The 21,341-nt window shown below is 37.9% G+C and overlaps 1 long non-coding RNA gene across 1 annotated transcript; it reads right to left on the minus strand.

Annotated features, from left to right (window-relative positions):
- Positions 1-4,419: 4,419 nt before the first annotated feature.
- LOC144381299 (uncharacterized) lies at positions 4,420-10,556 on the minus strand. Its single transcript, XR_013446215.1, has 3 exons — positions 10,482-10,556; positions 5,769-6,022; positions 4,420-5,031 (listed from the first exon to the last, which is right to left on the minus strand). It is a non-coding gene; the product is annotated as an uncharacterized LOC144381299 (long non-coding RNA).
- Positions 10,557-21,341: the final 10,785 nt, after the last annotated feature.

A 21,341-nucleotide genomic window follows, 5' to 3' on the forward strand; every position in this document is an offset into this window, starting at 1 on the left:
CTCCCAGTCTCTGGCTTGTCTTCTCATTCTCTTAACAGTTTCTCTCACAGACAAAAAGTTTTTCGTTTTAATGAAGTCCAACAGGTCAATTTTTTTTTTCTTTCATGGATCATGCTCTGGGCAATGTATCTAAAAATGATCACAAGATGCAAGGTCAGATAGACTTTCTCCTGTGGTCTTCTTATACAAGCTTTAAAGTCTTGCTTTTCAAATTTAGGTCAATGATAGGATTTCAGTTAATTTTGGAGAAATATTGAGGTCTGTGTCTAGGCTCATTTTTTCCTTGGATGTGCAATTTTTCATTATAAGTTCTGTCCTTCCTCTATTAAGCTACCTTTGCCCCTTGATCAGAGATCACTTGATTGTGTTTCATTGATCTGTTGTTTTACCAATACTACACTGTCTTGCTTACTATTGCTTTATATTAAGTCTTGAAATTGGGTCCTGTGAATCCTCCATCTGTGTTCTGTTTCCTTCAGTAGTGTGTTGGTTAGTCTCGGTCTTTTGACTTTCCACATAAACTTTAGAGTATTTTCACAGTACCTGCCAAAGAGCTTGCTGGGATTTGGATTGCGATTGCATTGAATCTCTTCATCCATTTCAGAAGTAATGACATTTTAACAGTCTGATTCTCCCAATCCGTAAACTCAGGATATCTTTCCATTTATTGAGATGTTCTTTCATTTTTTTCATCAGAGTTTTGTAGTTTTCCATATATGCTGTACATACTTTGCCAGATTTATATCTAAGTATTTCATTTTGGGAGGTGCTATTGCAAAGCATATTGTTTTTAATTTCAAATTCCAAAATTGTTCACTGCTGGTATATAGGAAAGCAATTGACTTCTGTATGTTAACTTTGCATCCTGTGACCTTACTGTACTTATTTCTTAGTTTGAGGAGATTTTTTGGTCAATTCTTTGGGATTTTCTACATAAACAATTGTGTCATCTGCAAATAAAAAGTTTATTTCTTCGTTTCCAATCTGTATATATTTAATCTCCTTTCCTTGTATTATTGCAGTAGCCAGGATTACCAGTATTATGTTGAATAGAAGTAGTGAGAGAGGACATAGTTGCCTTATTCTTAGTATTAACAGAAAGTATCCAATTTCTCATCATTAAGTAAGTTCAGATTTTTTTTTTTTGTAGATGTCCTTTATCAAGTTGGTGGAGTTCTCCTCTATTCCTATTTTGTTGAAAAATTTTATAATGAATGGTGTTGGATTTTTTTCAAATGCTCTTTCTGCTTCAATTGATATGATCGTATACTTTTGCTTCTTGAGCCTATTGATGTGGCAGATTACATGACTGATTTTGAATTTTGAACCAGCTTTGCATATATGGAATAAATCCCACTTATTTGTGGTATATAATTACTTTTATGTATTGCTGATTTGCTTTGCTAAAATTTGTTTGTTTTACATCTATGTTCATAAGAAATATTTGTCTTTAGTTTTCCTTTCTTCTAATGTCTTCATCTCATTTTGGTATTCGGGAAATGAGAGTCTCACGAATATTCAGGTCAATCACTTTCCAGTATTCCAGTGAGACATGTATGTATTATACCTTTGTAATTGTCTCAGAGATCTGTTCCATTTGTTTTTCATTATGTTGTCCCTTTGCATTTCAATTTAGAACATTTCTATTAACCTATCCTTTTTCAAAGTTTTTTTTTATTATTTTTTAAGTTTTTATTTAAACTCCAGTTAGTTAAGAGTGTAATATTAGTTTCAGGTGTACAATTTAGTGATTCAACACTTCCTTCCATACAATACCCGGTGCTCATCACAAGTGCACTCCTTAATCCCCACCACCTATTTCACACATCCCTCCACCCACCTCCCCTCTGGTAACCATCAGTTTGCTCTCTACAGTGAAGAGTTTGTTTCTTGATTTGCCTTTCTTTCCCTTTTTTCCCCTTGTATCAATTGTTTTGTTTCTTAAATCCCACATATGAGTGAAATCATATGGTATTTGTCTTTCTCTGACTTATTTCACTTAGCATAGTACTCTCTAGTTCCATCCATGTCCACATCATTGCAAACGGCAAGATTTCATTCTTTTTGATGGCTGAGTAAAATTCCATTTTATATATATATCACTTCTTTATCCATTCATCAGTCGATGGAAATTTGGGCTATTTCTATAATTTGGCTATTATTATATTGCTGCTATAAACACTGGGATGCATGTATCCCTTTGAATTAGTGTTTTTGTATTCTCTGGGTAGATACCTGGCAGTGCAATTGCTGAATCATAGGGTAGCTCTATTTTTAACTTTTTGAGGAACCTCCATACTATTCTCCAGAGTGCCTGCACCAGTTTGCATTCCCACCAACAGCGTAAGAGGGTTCCCCTTTCTCCACATCCTCGCCACCTGTTGTTTCTTGCGTTGTTAATTTTATTTTAGTTTTTTTTATTTTTTTAAAGATTTATTTATTTATTTTTGAAAGAGAGAGAGCATGCATGCACATGAGCAGGGGTAGGGACGGGGCGGGGGGAGAGAATCCTCGAGCAGACTCTCTGCTGAGCACAGAGCCCAATGCAGGGCTCAATCCAGAACCCTGAGATCATGACCTGAGCTGAAATCAAGAGTTGGACACTTAACTGATTGAGATAGATGCAGGTGCCCCAACCTTTTGTTATTTAAATTGTCTTGGTCATAGAAAAATATGAAGAGTTGTGTTGTTAATTTTAGCCATTCTGACAAGTGTGAGATGATACTTCATTGTAGTTTTTATTTGTATTTCCCTGATGATGAGTGATCTTGAGCATCTTTTCATGTGTCTGTTGGCCATCCGTGGGTCTTCTTTGGAAAAATGTCTATATATGCCTTCTTCCCATTTTTCACTTGGGTTATTCATTTTTGGGGTGTTGTGTTTTATAAGTTCTTTATATATTTTGGTTACTAGCTTTATCGTATATGTCATTATCAAATATCTTCTCCCATTCTGTAGGTTATCTTGTAGTTTTGTTGATTGTTTCCTTCACTGTGCAGAAGATTTTTATGCTGATGAAGTCCCAATAGATTATTTTTGCTTTTGTTTCCCTTGCCTCAGGAGACATATCTAGTAAGAATTTGCTATGGCAGATGTCAAAGAGGTTACTGCCTTTGTCTTCCTCTAAGATCTTAATGGTTTCATGCCTCACATTTAGGTCTTTCATCCATTTTGAATTTATTTTGGGGTATGATGAAAGCAAGTCGTCAAGTTTCATTCTTTTGCATGTTGCTATCCAATTTTCCCAACACCATTTGTTGAAGAGACTGCCTTTTTCCCATCGGATATTCTTTCCTGCTTTGCCAAAGATTAATTGGCCATATAGTTGTGGGTTCATTTCTGGATTTTCTGTTCTGTTCTCTTCCATTGATCTCTGTGTCTATTTTTGTGCCAGCACCATACTACAGCTTTGTAATATAATGTGAAGTCTGGAATTGTGATGTCTTCAGCTTTGCCTTTCTATTTCAAGTTTGCTTTGGCTATTCAGGGTCTTCTGTGGTTCCATACAAATGAAAAGATATTCCATGCTTATGGATCAGAAAAACAAATATTGTTAAAATGTCTATACTACCCAAAGCAATCTATACATTTAATGCAATCCCTATCAAAATACCAACAGCATTTTTCACACAGCCAGAAAAAACAGTCCTAAAATTTCTGTTGACCTATCATCTATCAGTCTCACTGGTTCTTTCCTCAGCTGTGTCCAGTCTACTGATGAACCTATGAAAGACATTCTTCAATTCTGTTACAGTGTTTTTATTTCTAGCATGTCATTTTGATTCTTTCTTAGAGTTTCCATCTCTTCTTACATTATCTAGCTGTTCTTGCATGTTGTATACTTTTTCCATTAAATCCTTTAATTTATTAACTATAGTTATGTAAAATGTTTTGCCTGATAACATCAACACCTGTGTTCTATCTGCATCTGGATCCAATGAATACTTTGTTTCTTCAGACTGTGGTTTTTTTCTTGCCTTTTATCATGCCTTATAATTTTTTCATGAAAGCCAGACTATTTAAAGAGCTTATCAATTCTCAAAGAGTTGCATGACTTGAAAAAGCTAAGAACAGCATGACAGAAAAGAATTCCTTTCATTTTTGTGTGTAGAAATACAATGCAGGTTCCCAAGCCAGGAGTAAAAAGAAAATATAAAGTACATCACTTTTTGCTTTTAATTGAATATCTTGAGTAATTAATGTAAATTCTGAATTAAAAGGCATTATCTGCCAGCTATGTTCAATTTGTGAATAGTTACCTTGCTTTAATAATTCATTAAATAATTTTGACAATGTGATTTGTAGTTTGGCTTTATGTAAATTCATCCTAACACCAGGAAAATAATGCTTTTTTAAGATATGGTAATTGAAGAGTGGACTTGTCTAGATGAGGGACTAATACAAGCTTCAGACAAGGCAAAGAAGACATTCAGTAATTTTTTTTTTTTTTTAGCTTTTCTAAAAAATAAAGACTTGGCTTTCTTATTACAGTTATTTATATAACAAAGTAAGCTAACAATTCCAAATCTGATGCTGGAGATATCTCTTATGCTGTATGTTACATGAATAGTATAAGCAATAAAACAGCAATATAAAAGATTACTTTTTAATTTTGTACCACTGTGCAAATCACTGTACTTATTTTCAGGGCTAATTAGATGGCACTGGTGAGAGAAAGTGAAAAGGAGCCTACACGTGAACATTCAATTAATATAACTTTTATTAAAGGAACATTATCGTGGCAATATCAAATCCCCACCTGTTCCCTGTCCTCTCTAGCAGATAAAAAAGGAAAAAAGCCCCACTGTTTACAGGAAGAAGATCCTGTAGCTAGTCCATCACTGTTTTGCTTTTGCTCAGTATTATACATTACCATCAGTAGTCTCTGAAAGATGAAAGTGGACTCTCACTGAGAATTCCACACAAATGGATTAACTTATGTCACCATTTTTGGCATGTCGCCATGGATACGGCCATCTGACAGCCTTGGTGCAGCTGGGAGTTGCTTGACGGTCCATTCATAGCGCAAGGCTTTACAAAACCAGGAACATGAAAGAACACTCATTAGTGGACAAAGACCTTACTTACACACTTGGGTGATGCTTCAAAGACTGAGTGTTACCTCTCAGTAAATCTGACCTTCATATCAATATCACCAATGAACGTTAAAATTACACCATGAGAGAATATACTCAAAAATGTAAAGTTAATATATTTATTTGATACCTAGCTTTATTTTGCTTTGGTTCAAATCTAGTGAAATGACAATGGAATGGAAAACAAACCTAAAGGGTCTGTGTTGTAAATTCTATACTTTCTAAAAACCAAAGAACAAAAAGCCATTTCTCATTATGAACTTAGAAAATGTTTAGAGTGATAAAAGAGAATAATTTCTAACATTTACTACAAAGTGGAAAATCTGCCTTCTGCATGTCTAACACATTGGGAAATATTGACATTTTACATTGTCACACACCCAAGTGTACAAAGATGTCGTTTATTTCTCTGTAATTACACTTATCTCATGAGACTCCGAAGCTGCTTGGTAGTGAAATGCCTTACTCTCGTATGTTCAAGGTAATTCTGTCAACTCGGGTAGATCACTCCAGGGTATCTACTCTGTCAATTCAGGAAGTTCCCTCCCAACATGCCTAATTCTCTTTTCCCAGGGTGTGATCTGGGTTCCTGAGGTGGCTTATCCATTGCCTCACCATCAAAGGGGAGGAGACTCTCTTATGCTCACCACACATTCACTGGCTCCTACAGACCTATGCCTCCAGCCTTGAGCGCTGGCCCCATCTTGTCTCTTTGCTGATGTTGACATCCCTCCCTGGCATCCAGTCGTTAGGTCTTGTCCCAGCATGCTCCTCAGCCTCCATGCTAACCCCTCCTTCTGTCTGCTCAGCCACTTTGTGTACTTCTTGGGGTGCTCGGGAACGGGTCCGTGCTTTCCTCGTGGTACCTGAAGGTGCCTGAGACAGTGAGGTTGACCTTAGTCCTGACCACACAGACATCCCTGTACCTGAGACACAGAGAAAGAAGCCTTTTAGGCCATGGGACACAGAGAGACTTTGTTAGAGTCCATGGACTCACAGCCGGCTCTAACTCTTCACGTCGTGCCTCATCAGATGGGTAAACTACATGTGAAGTTGATTTTGACACTTTGATGTTTTTTAGCTATGAATCTCCCTTTATTTCTATCAAAGGGCCAGAAATAACAACTCTTTCAGGACTTTTAGTGCTCAAGATTCCCACTGTTTTCCTTGGAATCAGAATCAAAACACATCATTTGGCATGTAACCCATGTATAATGTAAACTAATCCATCAACATGACAGCATAAATGAAAATGGGATCCTACTGTCCTCTCCATTGCTGATGATTTCAGTAGGATTTACTATTCTGTCCTCTTCTTTTTTTCCTGTTAAATTGGGCAGAAACACCAAATCGAAATCAACATTTTGGAACTTCTTACTTTAGAAATATTTCATGTGAATTAAAATTTTAGCACCTTAAATGAATCAGAACACTGATCGACTGAGAAATGTGGGACTATTTGCCCACATTTGTGCAGGTGCATCCTAAATTGAAATATTCTTTGTTAAACAGTCTGATGAATCTATCCTAAAGCAGCAAAATAGGGTAAAAATAATGTGAATCACACATGGGAATATGTCATGTAGATAAAATGTGGAGCTGGATGGGATATAAAAGATTTACGTTTTATGTCTTTTTTTCCTCTGTTGCTATTTATACATTATCCAAGTTCATTACTCTGGGGTACAGAAGGACACCAGGGAGGAAGGGGGAAGCAGCTGGGAGTGGAATCCATGTGATAAAAAAGAAAGACAATTAATGAGGGGAAAAAAAAACTCATAGGAGAAAAAAATCCTCGTAGCAAAATAAAGAGTATCAGGTACATTTCCAAAAGTGAGCAAGTAGTAGGCAGCATAGAGAAATGTAGTTTGATTGTCTCACTGTTGTGCCTATTGTAAAAGCTGGTTTCAACTTCCTTTCAGATAATAATGATAATATGGATCTATTCCTTTTTTCCTATATTTGTGTTTGAAATTCAATGGTTGTTAACTTTGAGATGATACTTTGATCAGGAAATAATAGAAGAGCCTTTGTATTCAGTTTTCTGTGATGCCTCAATCCTAAACCTTTGAAAATGAACAGTGGCCAGAGAAAGGGCAAAAGTCCCAGGCCTTAAAAATATTAAATAACACTGAATAAAGACAAGAATGAACAACAGACATTTGGAAAGATCATTTCATTTATAAGAATCCTTGTTATAGATGGAGAGTTAGTGGACACACGTTTTTTTCTTGGGCTGAGTTTTTTTTAAATATATGCAATTAGGGAACAGAAATGAATGGAGAAATTGGTCTTAAAAGAGAATTAAGCAGAGTCTTTCATCTCAGGAAACCCAGAGTCTGGAAATCTCTGTGTATCTTTTTAAAAAGTCTTAGTTCACTTTTCTATGTATCAAACTTCTTGGGTGCCAGAAAGATTTCAAGCAAAATAAAAATGAAAAACATAAATCCCTGGGGAGAAAGTTACAGATTAAATATAGAAATATATTGATCTAGATTATTACAAGCCTATGGGTAAATAGCTATTAATTTTATTTCTGGAAATTTCTGATTGTTTTAACCTTTAGTAAAGGAGCATTTTAGTTATCTTAAATTTTTAAATCTATTTGCCCCAATGAAAGTGACAAAATTTCTCTTTTCTAAGACCTTGCATGTCATTTATCAAAACAAAACAGATTGGTATCTGGCTGCAATATCAATATTGACCCCTAACGTCGTTAATTTATTAACAATGAATATAACCACATTATTGGTTGAATCTGTAATTTTAGAGGTAATTATAAGAAAAATCTTAGCATTGGTTGATGGCAACACATTCAGCAGTCAACAGCAAAGCCGAAAATTTGTGTCAATAAGATAAATAAAATATAAATCAAATAATGCAATTTCATAGGAACTGATAGTCATGAAAAATTTTTAAGTTAATAGAGACTTTAAAAAACTTTGCCGATATTGAAGACTTATGGGGACAGAAGCCAGTTTACAACCTCAGAAGTCGCGATGGTGAAGAAGGGAAGAATACCTCAAATGCTCGCTGCCACGTCTGAGGGTAGGTATGGGAGGTGACAATTTGAACTGTCGCCAATGTGCCTCACCTCCTTTAAAAAAATTAAGAGCAACAAAACTTCTCAGAAATGCCCAATTTATATTTTACAGTACAATAATATATATATATGATACATTTGACATGGGGTTTTTAAATTAATTATCCATAAATAATTTGAACCTGAATCTTAGAGCTTATGTTCTATATATAATTCTATTCTCTGTCTGCAGTTTTCTCTTAGTTAAATACGTGGCTTTATAACTCTGAATTTCAGTCAGTCCCATTTTACTTCCTATTGGGTTTTTAAAAAAAAAAAACAGCAACTATATTGAGTCCAGATAGAGTAAAGTGAACTCACTTTTCTTGAGTAGCTACTGTGTGCCACGCACTCTGCGACCGGCTTGGCTACTTCATCTCCCTTGAACCTCCTGCACACCTATACCTAGGATACTGTCAGCATCCTTTTACAAAGAAGTAAACTGAGGCCCGGAGAGGTTAAATAACTTGCCCCAAATCTCCAAGCTAATAAATGGCTAAGCAAAGACATGAATCCAGTTTAAGTGTACTTATCACTTTCAGACAAAATTCTTCAAGATCTAGGATCCTTGGTGCATGCTTTATTTTAATAATATGAGTCTATGACTCTATTGATAAAGAAGTTTTCATAAATTGGATTTAGGCTAAACTAAATGCGATTGATGTAGGCTAAATTATAAATAGGAAAGTTATTTTTTAATCAATTAAGATCAAAAGGTGGCAAAGGAGAATTTTTTAAAGAGGTTGTCAAGTGTCTGGGAGCTAAAATTCCAAGAAATGTAAATGTGCAACACTCGGGCTAAGAGTGAACTAAACAGCCAGGAAGGGAACAACATCTGTGTGGAGAGACCTGGTCCTTCCTGATGAGCCAGTGGAGTGGAGGAGGCTGTCACCATCTAACCCTCACCATCTTCCAGCTTTCTATTCCTGCTGAATTATGGATCACACTCACATCTTGTCTTCTCGACAGTCTTTTCCACGGCATTGACCCAAATTAGGAACACAATCTTTTCTCTTTACTTCCCCAAGCAATACCCAAATGCTCTGTGTGTGATAGCATTTAACTGAACACGCTCGAGGAACAGAGAGGGTCAGCAGGGTACAGCTGACATTTTATTTATTTTTTTTTTACTAACTTTTTCTTTATTTTTTAATTATTTTTTTATTATATGTTCAATTAGCCAGCATATAGTACCTCATGAGTTTTTGAGGTAGTGTTCAATGATTCATTAGTTGCATATGATGCCCAGTGCTCATCACAACACCTCCTTAATACCCATCATCCGGTTACCCCATCCCCCAACCCCTTTCCCTTCTGTAACCCTCAGTTTGGTTCCCGGAATCCAGAGTCTCTCATGGTTTGTCTCCCTCTCTGATTTCTTCCCATTCAGTTTTCCCTCCCTTCCCCTGTGGTCCTCCGAGCTTTTCTTTATGTTCCACATATGAGTGAAACCCTATGATAATTGTCTTTCTCTGCTTGACTCATTTCACTTAGCATAATCCCCTCCAGTTCCATCCATGTCGATGCAAATGGTAGGTATTCATCCTTTTCGATGGCTAAGTAATATTCCATAGTATATATAGACCACATCTTCTTTATCCATTTGTCTGTTGAAGGGCGTCTCGGCTCCTTCCACAGTTTGGCTATTGTGGACATTGTTGCTATGAACATTGGGTGCATCTGGCCCTTCTTTTCACTACGTCTGTATCTTTAGGATAAATACCTAGTAGTGCAATTGCTGGGTCGTACGGTAGCTCTATTTTTAATGTCTTGAGGAACTTCCATACTGTTTTCCAGAGTGACTGTACCAGCTTGCATTCCCACCAACAACTAATCTTTGACAAATCAGGAAAGACTATCTAATGGAAAGATACAATCTCTTCAATAAATCATGCTGGGAAAATTGGACAGCCACATGCAAAAAATGAAACTGGACCATTCTCTTATACCATACACAAAGATAAACTCAAAATGGATGAAAGACCTAAATGTGAGACAGGAATCCATCAAAATCCTAGAGGAGAACATCGGTAGTAACCTCTTCGACACTGGCCACAACGACCTCATTCAAGACATGTCTATAAAGGCAAGGGAAACAAAAGCAAAAATGAACTTTTGGGACATCATCAGCTGACGTTTTAAAAGTGAGAATGATGGCATCCTCTGAATCAAATAATCTGCATTTCCAACTTCTTTTCCATTTCTTACTATCCAGCAAAACTCCGAGTGCCCCAAGGAGTTTTCTAGGCTGAAGCCTGCCAAGGAGGTTCCTTCCTGCCTCCAACCTTGTCAGAGCACCTTACCTCCCTCCTTGTGTTGCTCCAGGCCAACACTGTGCTCTCAGCAACCCACAGAGGGAACTCCAGAACACTTTGCCTTAAGAAAACAGATACAAAGAGCATAATTTAAATGTCAGCCAACAGAATGTGGTAAAATAGTTTTTAATCACAATAACAAGAGAGGAGAATGCATTCCAGGAATGGAAAAATAATTTAATACAATAACTGCATTTTCTTTAAAAAAAAATAAACAATAGAGTTAAAAACTTTCAGAATGGACTGGAGATTAGCAGTCCACAACAAAATTATATAGACATAAATAATTTGATGCTAATTTTTAGAAAAACTGTTTAAAAGATTAATAGGAAATAATCCTAATAAAAGTAGCAACAAGAGACATGAAATACTTAAGTAACAGTGTGTAGAACTTAAAGTGAAGAAAATTAACTTTATGGAGGGACAAAAAAAAGTCACTGAGTAAATAAAAAGACAGATCATGTTTATGCATGGAAAGATTCAGCAGTATGAAGATGCCCACGACTTCAGAATTGGAATGCACTGTCAATCAAATATCAACCTAAGGGTGTTCAATATTTTTCCAGTGGTGTGTTTTCTTTTTTTTATTTACAATGAACATATTTTGATAATTCAAATGGAAGACATACCTGAACATATATTTTTGTGAACTCCTATGCAAGATACTAGGAATAAACTAATGAATAGAAAAGACATAGTCTCAGCTCTTATGGAGTTTTTATTTACTGTGTGAGACAAAGTTAAAAAGTACACAAATAAAAAAAGTTAGAGAAAGTGATGTATAATCAGGGCACTATAATAATGGGTCAGACCTAATTGGACAATAAAGAGCTCCCTGAGAAGTAAACTTGAAGCTATTAAAAAAGAACATCTAAAGGCAAATACATACATCTAGAAAGACTGAAAATATGTAGATTATAATGTTAAGAGTGGTGAAACGTATTAGTAATGTTTTCTTCTTTACATGAAGTTTATCTCTATGATAAACATAAAAATTTCTAAGAAAGAACCATTCATTTTTAAAATAACTTGAAGCTAAAGACCAGAGCTTAAACAGCTGTGAGTTTTTCTGGAATGCCCTTTACAGAAACCATTGGTTGAACATCTATGTATTCCTCCAGTTTCTTTCACATGAAAAAATGTATTTAACCAGTGAATGGATATAAATACAGATGAATGTATTTTTTCAGAGTCCATGTTCACAAACATACTTCAAGTACTCTGAGTACTGAAATATCTACAATCTTCATTTCAGCAATTTATATAATCATATTTTACTTTTATATCAATTTGATGACAAAATATAGAACATTAATACTTATCTGATTTAAGAAAAATGTTATATCAAATTTCATGATGTTATTTAAAAAAAAAAATTCCTGGGTCAGTTAGACACTAGAAGAAGTTAGATTAGTCTCTTTTATTACTTAATTTTGTTTCTATTGATGCTTTTCATTTTTTACAGATGTTCTGAACTCATTCCTTTGAAATTTAAGGAAGATACAGCAAGTGGAACAAAAATAGATTAAAATTGTTATTGATTTCTAATATCTTCTATATAGGTATCTTCTATATCTAATATGTAGTCAGTGTGAGCCCACTTATCCATTATTTTCCCTTCAAAATATGGAAAATTGAAGGGGTGCCTGGGTGGCTCAGTTGGTTAAGCGGCTGCCTTCGGCTCAGGTCATGATCCTGGAGTCCCTGGATCGAGTCCTGCATCGGGCTCCCTGCTCGGCGGGGAGCCTGCTTCTCCCTCTGACCCTCCCCCAACTCATGTGCTCTCTCTCTCTCTCTCATTCTCTCTGTCTCAAATAAATAAATAAAATCTTTAAAAAAAAAATATATGGAAAATTGAAAATATTACCATATAAGATATAAAGATAATTTTAATAAGGGTTTTGATACCTACATAAACTGCTCTACTTTAAAGCTTTTCATTGGATAATATTGAAATCAGTATTACTGTCAGCAGGTATTTTTTATAATTTACTTATTCTCAATCTGAAAAATAGACTTTTTATAAATAAATAATATATATATATATATATATATATATATATATATGTGCCTTTCAAATGGTGTAGTTAAATGTAGTTATTTTTAAAGATGGTAAATAATTTAGATTTCCATATGTTATACTAATATGTCTTCAAACATAATCTCCTAATAAATAGCCTGTGAATCTTCCAAATAAATTCAATGGATAAAATCTTAGACATGAAACAGTTCAGATAAATTTCAGCATTAGAAATGCCTGAATCCATCTAAATTCTACTTCAGGAGACTGTTCTTTAGAGCAGTACTTGGCAAGTGGTATAAAGCAATCAATTAGATGTTCCCAAGAGCAGAGTAGGAGCCAAAGTATTGTGGTCCTGGCTCAAGGATAACCCAGATGCTCAATCCATCATGAGCAGAGTCCACATTGTTTTACATGACACTTGTATACTTCACCAGGGGAAGTGCTAATCAACATGCAATAGCTTCTATTTCAACATTTGATGCTTATGCAGGATAAATCACAGGTAACTCTTCCAAATAGTTTCTAGGACAGGAAAGAGAAGCCAGAACAAGCAATGCTAGCTTGTTGCCCAACCAATGACCTTGATCTTGAGCTAGAGTTACTTCCTGATGTAGATGTTGGAGATGGTTCATTTCATATGTGACTTCAATCCAAACCAGATCCATAAAATGAGGTAAATAGGAAACTCGAGATCCCAAAGAACCAAAGGAAGGGTAAGATATAATGTGTGCTCCTGCTAAATGCTGTTCACTAGTCCTATTGGCAAGGTTTTATTTTTCTCCTCTTGTGTACGTCTGGGCTCACCTTCTAAGAGTAGAGTAGAGAAGAAGACCATGTGGCGTTTATATCCAAATTCAAATGTCTTCCATTGACATCTGCAATTAAAACGCTAAACAAGGATCATCTAGTCCGAGAGACAAGAGAACTCTATAATGAGACCCTTACTGCCAGCAGTTATCCTCTAAGATCTGGAACGAAATTATGTCTTTCAAACTCCTTGTGCCAAATAGGGTAGAGGAAAAGAGCTGGTGAAATGAGGTAATGAGCATAGAACAGGTGGCTTGGGATGTGTTATTAAAATTTTTGAGACCTTAGTTTGAATCTATGATCTACAAGCCAGCTAGGTTATCTCAGCTATTTTCCAAGTAAACAGAACCTTGAATGGTCCTAACTTAACAGCTTGTACCTCAACTGTCTTAAGCTTCCTGGGAAACCAGGAAATTCAACAGCAAGCCCTCAATCCCAAAGCTTCATACAGGGTGTCAACATGACAGTCACTCCATAAGTATGTATTCCATAAATTTGGGCCCCATGTGACCTCATTTTTTATTTGTTTCCTTAAAGATTTGATGAGAAAAATTAATGGGAATAGGAAAAAAATATCCCTAGGGGTATTATTTTATTCACTATAAAGGGATACTGAAGAAAAAAAGAAAAATTATTAATATATCTCAATCTCATTTTTTTAGAAATGAAAGTTGATCTATGAAGCATCAGATTTGAGGAAACTGTATTCTGGGAGAAGTCACAATTCCCTTTCCCATCATATATCATAGCAAACTACCTATAAAGGACACTGAAGGAAGAGAAAGGCTCTATGAATAGGGTGAATAAGATTTAGCAAACCTGGGGGAAGGCTTACATACAGGAGGTGGGTGCTTCTAAAAAGGACTCAACATGCAGGTTTTAGTTGGGAGAATAGACAAGACATGTACAAGAATGGTAACATAGTACCAAGAACTTAAGGAAAACACAAAGAATGAGAAGCTCCTTGGCAAGTAATACAGTAGGAAGCAATTATTAGTGTGTTGAAGCATTTGAGCAACCAATACATTCCCCTAAAAACAACTGAGAAATGAAATAGCCTAACGTTTGCTGATCACATTCTAAAAGCCAGTTGCTCTGCTAGCCAGCTCCATCCCCAAGTGGTACGGATTAATTCTAAATCCACCTGTGAGGTGTGGATTTATTTCTCACATTGTCACCATGACATATGAATTCGTATCCCTGTTTTAAATGTGGGGAGATGAATATTCAGAGTCAATATCCTGTCAAAAACCACACCGCTGCTGAAGTCCAGGCTGACCACAATGGCAGTCATGGCCAACTATAGACGTGTGGATCCTGAAGAAGGCAAGAACAAGAGGAGGTTTAAGTAGGAGAAGTGACCGAAGAATGTGAATTAAATTAGGGATCTTGGCTCCATCTCAAGTAAAACTGAACTACTTTCTTTCTCAGGAAAACATTGTTCTCTGGTCTTTGCATTCTTTCTCAGGATTGCTTGCCCTGCTTGGAAAACCTCCTTATCTTTCCACTTTCTCTCTTTACGTGATAACTCACACCTATTCCTTCCTTTAGAAGGCCTGGATCAATGCCCTGGGGAGTGTGTTTCTCACATGAGCTCCCCCAGTGCTGTCCCTATGCTTGATCCCAGTCACACACTCACCAAACATGACCTCACCAATGGAAGGTGTCTCTTCATATGTCTGTGTTCCTCTCTTGCCCATGAGCTTCTTAAGCATGAGAACTGTCTTTTTCACCCCTGTAATCATAGAACCTCATTCAGTGCCTGGGACATAGGATGAGTTTTTACACATACTATTGTTGAAAAAGGCTATGATGTTAAAGATAAATGGGAAGAAATACACTCAAATGATACCATATTGTCAAATGATATGAAAAGGTACAATGATATCATCAAAGGCAGACCAAGTTTAGAAAGAAAAGTAAGGATGCGTTCTTCCATGGTCTCTGGATAACAGGATGGCTTTGCCCTTCGAGGGGGAATGGAAGAGCATGAAGGACCCATCAGCAGTTCAGGAGAGCCTTGCTTAGCAGAGTCTCTGCTGGTAGAGTCGAAAAGACTGACTGATCGTGCCTTGTTCTGAAGAAACTTCCCATTATGCTTGGAGAGAAATTGGAGTTTCCAACCATCCCCTCCCTGGCCCGACATGATCTGCCCTGCCTGTTTCTCTGGCCTCATCTCCTGTTTCTCTTCCTCGCATGCCCTGTGTTCCAAATCCAGTGGTCTTCTGGCTATTTCTGGAAAATGTCAAGCACATTCCTGCCTCAGGCCCTCCAGGGTTGACTTCATTTTTACACTCAAGTCATCACGTCTTCCAAGAGGGCATCTACAAGGACAATGTGAAATGTCTCCTCCCACCCCCCAACACTGTCATGCTCTTTCAGTGCAGATTCATCTCCAAATTCATGTTACTTATTTGCTTGTTTGATGACTTACTGGAATTTTAAGCTCCATAAGAGCAAGTACTTACTTTTTCACTTTTGGATCCCCAATGTCTGGTGCATGGCACATGCTTAACAAATATTTGTGCATAAATGAATGAACTGATCAACCATCCTGCAATTTGATATGTGGCATAATCAGTAAGAATGGATAAACATGAAAATAATAGCTAATAATAGTTAACATATGGTAGATTACTATATTCTGGGTGCTGTTCTAAGTGTTTTATGCGTATTAATACATTCAATCTTCAGGAAAGCCTATCATTGTCCCAACTTTGCACATGGAAAATGAAGTCCCTGAGGGTTTATAGTGTTTAGCATAGCATATAGTATGAATGTGGGTACAAGGTAAGGTTAAGATACACAGGATGATAGCATCTGGTTTTCCAACTTCTCACATAACCTGTGATGTAGTTCCTAAAATTCATTGCTTCCACATCTTTGACGCTACAACCATGGGGGAAATTCCTACTTTTCCTTCAGGATTTAGGGCACATCTTGGCACTGCTGTGTAAAGGTGTCACCTGCAGCGTTGGATGGCCCGATCTGTTCCCACGGAGCCCTCCACATAACCATGTTAGAGTTTCAGCCCATTTACAGTGGCCAGGTGTGTTTCCTTGGCTGTCTCCCAGCAGACAGAATTCTCTGAGGGCAGGGATATTGTCGTTCTGCCCTGCTATCATCCATGTCTGTGACAGCGCCCAACACAGAGCAGATTCTCAGCAAGTATTTATAGAATGAATGCCACCACTGTTCACACACAGAGAAATTTTGAAATTTGCTTGTCCCTTCAAACTGAAGATCCAAGTTTTCCCTACTTAAATATGTTTTTTTTAAATAATCTCTAAGTGACTAGATTTTGATAAGGTAATGATTTTTTTTGGCTTTTTTATGGAATAATCGGGTTAATTCAGTCCCATCTTTCTTATTTTGATCATGTCAAACACAGGCATCCGGCAAAATATACATTGACCTTAGAAATGTACGTGAATGTGACTTTTCCTTAGCTGTGCTATGAAAAGCAAAACCATGGGGTTTAGATTCCCTTCATATATATAAGTAGTAGCTCCTCTGGCTACTTTTTCAGCTCACTCCCATAATATACGGTTAGTTCAGTCTAGATAAGAAGCCCTCTAGCAGTTCAGCATTGGGATTTGGTTAAGCAGATAATCTAAAACAGTGGATGTTTTTCTAAGGCTTGTCTGAATCATCCAAACCTCTGGAGTTGACTACACTGGGCTAGAAATCTTAGAAGGAGAGGTGTTCTCATAATATTTTTCAACACAATTTGTTTCTGGCTTCAGCCAAAAATAATGTAAAAGAGATCTGTCGACACATTAAGGTCCAAAGTTACATTTAAAAAAAGAGAGAAAGACTTGGAGGGGGCGGAAAAAAGCCTTTGAAATTAAAAAGAGTTCCATTCTGGCTTGAAGTTCAAACAACAGCCATAAAACCACAACACAAGTGGTGAGTGCACTGGACATTCATTCTCTATTTTAATAGATTATGGTGTGGCTCTCTTTCAGCTATGAACAGAGCCCATTCAGTCTTTCCCTGCCTCTGGCAAATTCATCTCAACTAAAAGACGCGGGAGATGGTGAGAAGGTACTGAGTTGCAAGAAGGGCAGCCTATAATAAGAAACATAATAACAGGAAATAGGTGGTGCACACGTAAGCATTAAAATGTGCCTTAAGTGTGAACTTAGGGGGGGGAAGAAAGTGAAAACAAAGCAATGGCCCAAGCCAAGGAGCAGAGCAATTCTTTGGCCCTAAGGAGGAAAGCCCTGCCTGCATATTTGGAATATGTTGATTTTTCACTGTCAGGCAACTTTAACTGAACCCATGTTCTAGGAGCAACCGAGAAAACATTAAGGTACTAGCTGGGCTCAAACTCAGACTCTAGTTTGCACACCTACAAATGATTTAACATTTCCAAAAGCATTTCCAATTTTTTTTACTAATGTAGGAGCTATTTTGCTTTCAGTATTCTACAAAGGGAAAGCACGATTTAATTATTTTAATTTGATATATTCAATACTTATTTGGAGTGCACTAGATTTCCAGGAAGCTCGTGAGACCCAGCTCCAGCTGCATGATTTAGGGATGCAGTTCCATGCAAACTGGAGCATAAAGAAAGCCATAATACATAGAACCTGTGTGAGAAGAGAAAAAACATACCCATCTAGAGTCAGCCTCTTAAAAGAGATATTTAATAAGGTTACAGTATTAGCCCACAGATGCTACAGTGTAAAAAGCCATATGGAGTAAATCTTTTGCATTTCCTTTTACTTTTTGAGTTAAATTGGTATCACCTGCCATGATCATCCTCCTCATTCATCGGGCTAGTTCTGTGTTATGGGCAGTTCCCTAAATTAAAGTCTGTCTTCAAAGAACAAATATCTATCGCCATGGAAAATGTTCAAAGACTCTAAATGTGATTTTTTAAATGGAGCTCAATATCACCTGAGGGGAGCGCGTGCAGAACATCTCAGGGCAGGGAGGGAGGGGCGGTGCAATCACCTCAGAATGATGCCAGGGGTGGTGTTTATGCTCCAATTGTTCGTAATCCCCCATATTCACATCGTTTGTAAGTTTGTGTTTGCCCCTGATTTCTAAAGAAGCCATTCTTTTTCCATAGCTTGTAAAAATATTTCAAAGGAAACCAAATACAGTTATAAAATATGCATCTGCACAAGCAACTGGTCCATTTGCGGAATGTGAGGCTCATTACTGATAGTGGAATTGGTGGGGAATTTGAAACCCATTTAGAAATGTTAGGAATTATCTCAGGAGGAGTAAGAACCTTATTTGGACTGAAGCTGTCTGAAAAAAAATATGAAAAGAAAGGCTCAAAGGCTAGGCTATCTGTGCATCGTAATGCGCTCCAGTCCCAGCCCAGTTGGGTGGAGATGACTCATTCTCTTCTCACTGAGGGGAACAAGGAGAGTTAATAGAAAACAGTGCAGTAATGTTCCACCAGCTGCCTGCTTTTCTTCACCAGGAGCAGCAGAGAAGGTTAAAAAACCTGCTTATGGTTGAAAGATTTCTTTCTATTCACACTACATCGCACAGAGAGCTATGCATAGAAAGCTTGGTTGCAGTTTGCTTTCTTCTGTTCTTTGGGATCCTAGGAGAGTTGGGAACAAGGATGGACAGAGAAGTGTGACATTGAAGACAGCAAGGAGTTTCAGAGGGATGGTGCTGTGTGGAGCTCCTTTCAAAACGTAAACAGCAATACCGACTGGGGTTTGGGGCTGCCTGAGAATCCAGGCTGCCCCCCATCATGCCCAAACCATGAAAACTGATACGTTCTTGCAGTGAATTTAATCTGGGCCACACATAGGAACAGGTCAAGCCAGATTATGTTGGCAGTCTATCCAAAGCCACACCAGACTGCTTTCTGATTCTAACAGCAGTTTGGGGATTCCCAGATACAGAAATATGTCATTACAATCTTGTGGTGTAGACAGAGGTTTAGGATGCCATGACTAATCCATAGCAACATTTGGACTTTCCCTCCTCTGGAGCAGAAGCACCCCTGGGAATTCCTGTCTGATGGCCACAACGGAGAGCAACAGCTCCCTTCTCTGACTTTCTGGGTCCATGAGGCTCACCTGGTGAACACGGGTAAGCAAAATCAAGTAAGGACCCTGCGCCAAGGGGATGTGAAAGGGAAAGTGAAAGAAAATAAGGTGAAGACAAGATGTTGAACAAATAATATCCAGAGAACTACTTTCATGACGATTGCAATAATGGCTATGAAGACATACGTGGTGCTGGCAATGCAGAGCTCGAATATTCTCCACCCACTAACTCATCATATACCACTCAGCATGTAATTGCTCTCTATGGTGACACATTTCTGTGCCTCTGCTAGCTCTCCCTAGTCTTTCTGGGTAGACGACCTTAAGTTCATGATAGGCAGGGACTTGACCCAAAAGAACACTTATCTAGCAGATATCCTTGTCCTAGCCATTCAAAAACACATGGTGATTTATTTTGGATGAACTGAAGCATGTTCATGAACACACGTACGTAGCAAAGAAGAGGGTGAGACTTATAGCCGCAGTCACTGTCTACTTTGGGTGAGGTTGCTGAGGAAGGGCAAACTGGTTCAGAGGCATAAATCTCTCTACGCTTCTAGGCTACTATATGAAAAATGTGGCAAAGGAAAATTGAAAGAATTAACTTCCAAATCCTCCACCTTCTATAACTTCTAAAGGAGGGGATCTAGAGTGGAAAGCACATGGCTCAGCAGAGATCATTCGTGAGCCTTCGGGGTTGCAGAGGTAGCATGGAACCAAGTAGAGGGTGGAAAGTTACTTTTTTTCCACCAAATGAAGTGAGAAGAATTAGGCTGGGGTAAAGGAATGCTGGGGGTGTAGAAACAGGAGACCCAGCACACCCAACTCTTTGTGCTAAACATTGGATATAAGTGATGCTTTGAAGGAGAAGAAAGGAAACAGGGTGTGCCTGACCTGTTTTCATAAGACAGAAACACCCAGATGGCAAGACAATTTTGACGCTCATTACTTCACTGGAAGCAGGAACTGAATCAAAGCCGAATCCATCCTCCTGTCCTCCCCCCGCCCTGTCCTGGGGCCCACATCACGACTTCTACTGTGGTCTTCCCATCTTCATCTGCATCCTTAGCCCATCATCCTGTTCTCTCAACCCAAACTGACTCCTGCGAGGACCGTCCATTCAGGATCCTACTCTCTGCTGGTTTAGCTGATGAACTGCTTATTATAAAGGTAGCAGTGACTAACGTGCCTCCCGGATAACCTATTCTCATTCTCAAAAGAGCAGGAAAGATCCTATCTCAGAGGAATAACCATAATGTGACAGACACCAGAAATGTGGGATTTAACTATGAAGGGCTCCCTATGCTTCTCACATCGTACCACACAAGCTAACACCTGCTTCAACTACAATATGCCGCTCTGACTGCCTCATTCCCCAAAACTCTGCGCTGACTTCCCCAGGCTCGTGCCAAGCATGATGGCAAGACCCCAAATAGTGCCTTAAATCCCTGAGCCACCTTCCAACTGCTAGAAATAATGCTTCACTTCTCCTACGGCATGAAGAAGACTCTATTCAGGAATCACTGTCAGTGAGTATTCAAACTGCATGCAAATCAGCCACATTTATTCTGCGCTTCGCTCTTTCATCAAAAAGCATGACAACCACCACAAGAATTTTCCATAATTCTGGCTACAAAGCTCTCCAGAAATAGCGTATCTATTAAGTTGGCTTTCAGAGTGTAATATTAGAAAGATCAAGTCTTTTTAATACCACATCGAAAATGAAGTTGCAGTTTGGTGCTGTCGGGTCAGGGTCCAGACTCCCCACCAGGTTCAGCCCCGTAGTTAACAGTTGCTCCCCTTTCCAACTTGGCTCATAACTACTAAGACCTTTTCTGCACACAGAATGCTTATCGTTTTTCTCTCCTACTGTTATCCATGATTGAAACAGCTCTAGAAGGCAGGTGTGGGAAATGAAATATTATTGAAATATAAGGTGAGGATAACCATTGGATTTCAAGCTAAATTTTCTAACCAGGACTTAAATCAGTT

The sequence above is a fragment of the Halichoerus grypus genome, chromosome 3 (genome assembly GCF_964656455.1).
Source record: "Halichoerus grypus chromosome 3, mHalGry1.hap1.1, whole genome shotgun sequence".
NCBI lineage: Eukaryota > Metazoa > Chordata > Mammalia > Carnivora > Phocidae > Halichoerus > Halichoerus grypus.